At 56.2% G+C, this 6,603-nt stretch overlaps 1 pseudogene; it reads left to right on the top strand.

The window, feature by feature from the left end:
* Positions 1–500: 500 nt before the first annotated feature.
* Positions 501–616, top strand: LOC111743693 (annotated as a pseudogene).
* The last annotated feature ends 5,987 nt before the right edge of the window (positions 617–6,603 follow it).

Raw genomic sequence — 6,603 nt, 5'->3', positions numbered from 1 at the left:
ACACTCCCCGCTCGTCCGTATGATGCTGTAGGGCGTGGCCGTCTGCTTTATTCCAGCTCGCGCACCCGCTGCCAGCCAGCGCCAGGCACGGAAGGAGCGCGAGCTGGTATTTATTGAAGGAATGTCTATTATAAAGCCTTTATCAGCAGAATTTGCTCATTCCCTGTAAAGGTCTAGACTGATATTCTCAGACTCACATTTGTCCACTGTGGGAGGGTGGTAAGTGTCCCTCTCTTTATGAGGCCATTTAAAGTTTGTTTATACATTTCATTTCTCTGAAAAAAGGGGCGATGGTTGCATTTTTTTCCCCCGGTTAGGAAGATGGTTTATTTCTCAAAGTAAAGGCCACGAACCATACTCATAATTTTCAAGTTTTCTTCATCCTAATCTCGTCTCTTTAAAAATATTTTTCTGGACATGGCTCCATAGCGTAGAGGTGGGCACGTCTGCTTTACACGAGAAGGTCCCCGGTTCGCGCCCCCGTGGAGCCACGGTCCATGGTCTGCGGCCACGCCACCCTGAACACGCCCGACGTCTGATCTCGGAAGCTAAGCAGGGTCGGGCCTGGTTAGTACTTGGATGGGAGACCACCTAGGAAGACCAGGTGCTGTAGGCATAAATAATGATAAATAATAAAAAAATATACTTTTCTTTCCCTTGGTTATCAATACAACGTTATTGTAGAAATTAAGACGAAAACATAGGATATTCGAAAAGAAAAAACAGAGGCTGGTCCCTCGGCGTGTCGCTCGGTGAAAGCCACGCTGACCTCCCGGCTCCTCGCTGTCGCTTTTTAAATGGACGTTACAGGATTTCCCCACATGGTCGAATCGTCATCGTATCGTTTTTAATGGAAAGCGTAATGCTTCGTCCTATGCGTATAGCACAGTTTATTTAATCAGCGAGTTTGGGGGCTGTTAAGTTGCTTCCGAGTTTTGCTGTTTTATGTTGACACGATCGTCTGCTGCCGAGAGCCGGCTGAGGATCCGTGACTGCGTTTCCATGGCAGTCACCTGGTGACAGAACAGGGGACTGTGCTTCTTTGTGGCGTCTTTCTTTTCTTCTGAGCTAGTGGTGTCTGCTCGAAATGCACAAACTGGTCGATGTTCACCAATAACGTCTTTAGCAAAGTTCAGTAACCGCGTAGCGACACGGACGTGTGTCCTCCTTACCGCGTGGGGAACGCGGACAACCGAGTCCAGCTGCCTCTGCCGCTCAGATCGGAGTGTGAGCTGTGGCTCGTCCCAGGAGCTGACCTCGCGCCCCAGGCAGCCCCGCGCCTCGCCCTCCTCCGGGGTCTGTGCTGCCCGCCGCGGTCTCGCCCCTCCGGTCACAGCCCCCGACGTCCTCACGCCCCGGCCGTTGGCAGAGGAGGCTGGCTGACCCTGCTTTGTGGCATTTCGCTGTCTGAGCAGACCATGCTGGAAGAGCTCGCTCGCTGGGGACAGTCACTCACACGGCTCCTGGTCAGGGGGACAACGGGCAGGGCTGACCTGCACATGCCACGGCCCTGCCTGAGGGCTGGAGTCCAAGACCCAGGTGCTTGAGGGCTTCCTCTCGCCTGAGTCCTGTCGTGCCTTTGAGGACACCGGCGGACTTTGCGGGTTGGACTGGGGCCAATTTTGGCCCCTGATTAGCTTAGCTGCCTCCTACGGGCGCCGCCCCACATGGCCATGTTCTACGGTCCTGGGGCTTCTCCAGGTGACGCTGGGGGCGGGGCACAGCTCAGCGGGGCCTCCAGCGCTGGCCGTGTAGCCGGGGAGGGGACGCGGTGACCCAGAGTAAACACGGGATGGACATTGGCCCACGTGCCGCAAGCCGAGTGGAGTGGGCGTGAGCTGTGGGTCTCTCGGTTTCAACGTGGGTGACACTGACTGCGAGTGGAGGTGCCACCGTGAACAGAGGTCCAGCGGTGACAGCACTCTGCCCGCGGCCAGCTGGCCCGCCGCTCAGGACCTTCCTCCTCCTGCAGCATAGGGCTCTGCCGAACCGGGATGGCTGTGTTTGTCCCCACATCGGCGTACGCAACTGTACATCTCGTCACGGTTACGCGGTTCTTACGGCAAATGTTTGGAAAGCGAGTTGCCGTCGGATCGGGCCTGGGACCGCGAGCTGCCGCAGGGGCACGCGCCATGCGGAGGGCCGCCCGCCTGGCGACGCGACGCCTGCCACGCGGAGCTGGCACGCCTCTCCCAGGAGGCGGGCCGTGCGACGTCGGCCGCACACCGCACGCGCTGGAGGCCGATGGGAGCGACGCCCCTGGGAAGCGCCGCGCTGTCAGGGCTCCAGAGCCACCCGCGAGGCTTCGGTTTGAGGTCGGCCGACAACGCACGTTTGCGTGTTTCACCAGGATGGACGTTTCTGACGGTGTGATTTTTAGTGCGTTTTGTTTTACCCGACTTTTCCGATCAACCCGCTTCCACTGCTCCTCACGGAGCCGGAGCGGAGGGTGAGGGCCAGGTGGCACGTCCCTCTCCGAGCCTTAGGGGATGAAGCGAGAGCGTGCTCGAGGGGCGCTTAGCCAGCGCCTGGCAGAGAAAGGGGGAGACGACCGTGCTGCTGTCCCCCTGGGAGCCCGGGGCGGGTCCCCGCGGCGCCTCCTGCCCGGACCGGGCCCCCCCGGCCGTGCGCTCCGGGGGCAGAGCTCCCGCCTCCTCTGCGAAGAGCTTCGCCCTGGGCCGACGTCATCCCCGGTGCTGGCCCAGCCGGGTCCCGTTCTGCTCACGACAAACACGACGCGCCTCACGACCCGCAGAGCCCGACCCGAGCGCGCAGCGAAACCTCACGGAGAGGAGGGGAAACGGGGACGGTAGCCGAGCGGCGCGCGCTGAGTCTCCAGAGACAGGCTGGAAGCTTCTCCCCATCACGTTTTTCGTTTCCTTTCTTCTTAGAGGCAAAGAAGCGGGAGCCACCTTTCCCACGGGCAGACGTCCACCCCGGGCACCCTGAGCGTCCCGTGCCGGGCGGACGGGGAGCAGGATGGGTAAGAGGTTCCGCTCCGTGTCACGTAAACACGCCCGCAGGCACCTGCCCCTCCGAGTCCCTCGCAATGCGAGCTGGCTGGACGCTGGCGCTCTCTCTCTCTGAAAGGGGCAGGTCAGTCTCTCTTCCCCGTGTTGCCATGGAGCCGAGCTGAGATTTCGGTGCTGGCTTCAGAGGAGAATAGAGAAAGCATCGTTCTTCAAACCTTGACCTGTCACCTGCCGATGGCGGGGACTCTCTGCAGCCCCCGCGCTCCCCTCTGCTACGCTCCTGGCCTCGTCCTCACGGCGAGCGCCCGGTTCCCAGCCTTGACCTTGCCGAGGAGAACGTGCGTCTCGATAGCAGCCGTGTGTGCTGATACGTTAACAAAAAGTCACGACGCGTTTCGCAATATTTCGTCCTCAAGCTTTACTGGAATTAATTTGAAAAAAACAACCACGACGTGCACCCAATCTCTCCTAACAATATTGCAGAAAACCCAAAGTGTTTCATTTCATGGTTAATTTATTTTGTAATTATAGGTCTGTTGGTAAACAGTACAGTAATATTTTTTCATGTTGCTTATTTATGCCATTTATGCTCTAAATGTTTCACTATGGTGTGATAGCTGTTCGGGAAAGAAGCTTCCTAACTGCATTAATTCAAATAAAATTATCTGCACTTCACATGTACACACACGCGTACTGTTTATGCATAATCTGAATCTCTAGGAAGGCTTTTTTTTTTTTAAGAGGAAAGAAACTGCATATAATCCATTTTCATTTTTAATTAAAAATACAAGTTAAAAAGCAATATTAAATCTCCCATTTCCAATTTTTAAAAAATTATATTAGCGCAAATATTTCCATTGCCGATCTTGGGATTTATGTGTGTACATATTTGTAAAGATAAATAGCTATCAAAAATATCTCACGGCAGTTTATTTTTATAATATTTTTATGACCATGCTCTTGATTCAGAGATAATTGAACACGGAAAATGCACACAGGAGACAAAAGTTTCCCAAACATGTCCACAATTCTTCTCTCTGGGAGTTAGGAGTATAGTGTGTATTTGTGCATGTATGTGCATACATGCGTGCATGCACACACACATTTGTGCCATCTGCGTGCACACACGTGCACGCGTGAACATGCATGTGAGACCATGTTCACACACATGCGTGCCTGTGCCTGTGTGTGCATGTGTGCGTGTCTGCGTGTGCACGCGTGTATACCTGTGTGCATGCGTGTATACATGTGCGTGCGCGCGCACACACACACACACACACACACACACTCTCTCTTACATCCTGTTTCATTCGTTAGTGATTCCTACAGGTGCCTCGTCGCCCATGGAAACGATGGGGCCATGATTCCTGGACACGTCGCCCCCAGCTCCGGTCAGTGTGCCTCGTGAGCGTCCACGTTTCGGGGCCGCGGTGGCCACGGGCACGCCGTCTCGCGATTCACTTTTTTTATGGTTCCTATAATCGCTGCGTTAATGGCTGGAAAACATTCCCTCATTTTGATGGGCATGAGCTGAAGGCACTCTTCTAATAATTTCAGTGGTTTACAATTCCGACTTTTAAAGACAATGCTACGGTTAATAGTTTCATGCAAATATCTTTCCTTGTTCTGCTGAATTATTTATTGTGCATAATTGTCGCGGGGCGGAATCTCGCGGCCCAAGGCTCTCGTGATTGGGCGTCTGGTTTGAAGAACCCTTTTCTCTGTGAAGGGCGCAATCTGCGTTGACCGCGAGGGAGAACCCACATCAGTGCAGCCTTCACAGCGCCGGGGACGCCCGCCTTATTATTATTTTTAAATATAAGCTATTTCTATACAATGGTTGGCTTGAAACTCAGGCGTTTAGAGTAAAAACGATGTCAATACAGAGGTTGCTATGGAAAGCGTTCGCTGATCACCCCAGGCTCAGCCTCGTCTGACACGATTTCTGTTTCCTCGCAGCCTGAATGTTATTTTTTAAATATTCGTAGTTTGAGGGGAGGCACTTAACGCTCAGGTGACCGGGAAAGAGTGGGTGCTGCTGTGTCGGGGTGCTGCCCCAGCCGAGGACGCGGGAAGGCCTGTTTCTCCCCTGGCGGGCAGTGCTGCGCTGTGGGCCTCGGGCCGGGCAGAGCGGACATCGGCAGGACACCCCAGCCCAGGGCTGCGTGAAGAACCCCTGGGGGTGATCAGGGCAGCGAGAGAAACGAGCTGTTACCTACACAACTCTTATTACCAGCGCCACTATTTTATGTATACCACTTATCAAAACGAGGGTCTTAAAACTTTTAAAACATATACAGCCAGCGTAAGGGTGAGCTGCATGAAGTGTTTTGGTAAGTAAGCGTGTGTCTGGGGGCACGTGGACGGGGCAGATGCACTGGGGGAGGGGCTCTCGCGGGCTCTGATGCCGTCACCGCGGGCAGGCGGGCCCTGCCACGTGCGTTTCGTCACCTGCCCTCTCTGCCGTCAGAGGCCAGGGCTGGGTGACCGTCTACGTGACGGGCAGGTCTTGCGAGCAGGTGTGAAGGGAGAGGCGGAAACGCGCGAGTCACCTTTGAACTCTGCGTCTGCGACTCTGGACCAGCTGGTGACGGAGCAGCCACTTGTACGTTGTTTGTACCCCTGACGTCTTCCTGCCGGACCATCTGGGTGCCCCCTCCTGCGGCCAGCCTGCCCCGCCTGGTGACCTTGCTTCGAATGGCCTCCACTGTGTCTCCCTGCCTCTCGACTGTCCTGCTTCCCGCCCCTCCGGCCCGTCCACACGTGTCCTCAGTCCTGCGCCCACACATCCTCCCAGGACCCCCGAATGTGTTCATGGGGAGAGGTGCAAGGCGGTGGCACACGGCTGCCCCCGCTCTGCTCTGACCAGACAAGTCCCTCCTCCACTGGGGAACGGGACCCGCTGTCCCTGCCTCTCCCTCCCCAGCAGGATCGGCGGGACCCTGCGGAGAAGCCGGCCTTCACCGGCGAGTATGGGTGCGCCTGAAGGGCGGGGACACGGCCTCGGCGAAGGGGGCTGCGTTCTCCTCAAGCCTATGCAGAGGGGATGCTGGGGGACCAGGTCCTCAATGAGTCTCGTGCCCCAAAGAACGCACAGCCTGGCTTGGCTCGAAGCCCCTGACCAGGTCCAAGGTCCGGTCCAGCCTCATGCTCCCCGGCCTCCCTGGCCACGTCGTCTTCGTCCGTCTCCTGAGTCTCTACACGTTTTAGGTCCCTTGTCCCCCTCCTCGGCTCACATCCCTCAGATGCCCCGGCCCTCGCCAGCCCCGCCTGCCCTCGCCCCGTGGGACCATTACGCACATCTTCCCTTTGGCATTTACTCATTTATTCACCCCCTCCGTACCACGTTCATGTTCTTGTTATGTTTACCTGTCTTTCCCCCCCAAATCATTTGCATATTTTCTGAAGTTAAAGGTCATGTCCTAAATCTCGGTGAGCCCTGTGCCCGTGACAGACGCTCTCTGCGAGGAGGAAACGAGGGTCCGTGACAGGCTCGCCTCCGGCCTCGCGACACGCAGCAGCACCCTTTAGGAGCCGTTGTTCTGCCACGTGTTTTGTTGGTGACTGCGGGCTTGGTTCACACAAACCGGACAAAATCGCCGTGGAGTTGAGATGCGCGCTCGGCCCTCCC

The sequence above is a fragment of the Pteropus vampyrus genome, unplaced genomic scaffold (genome assembly GCF_000151845.1).
Source record: "Pteropus vampyrus isolate Shadow unplaced genomic scaffold, Pvam_2.0 Scaffold118, whole genome shotgun sequence".
Lineage (NCBI taxonomy): Eukaryota > Metazoa > Chordata > Mammalia > Chiroptera > Pteropodidae > Pteropus > Pteropus vampyrus.
This window is presented reverse-complemented; position numbering and strand designations above follow the sequence as displayed.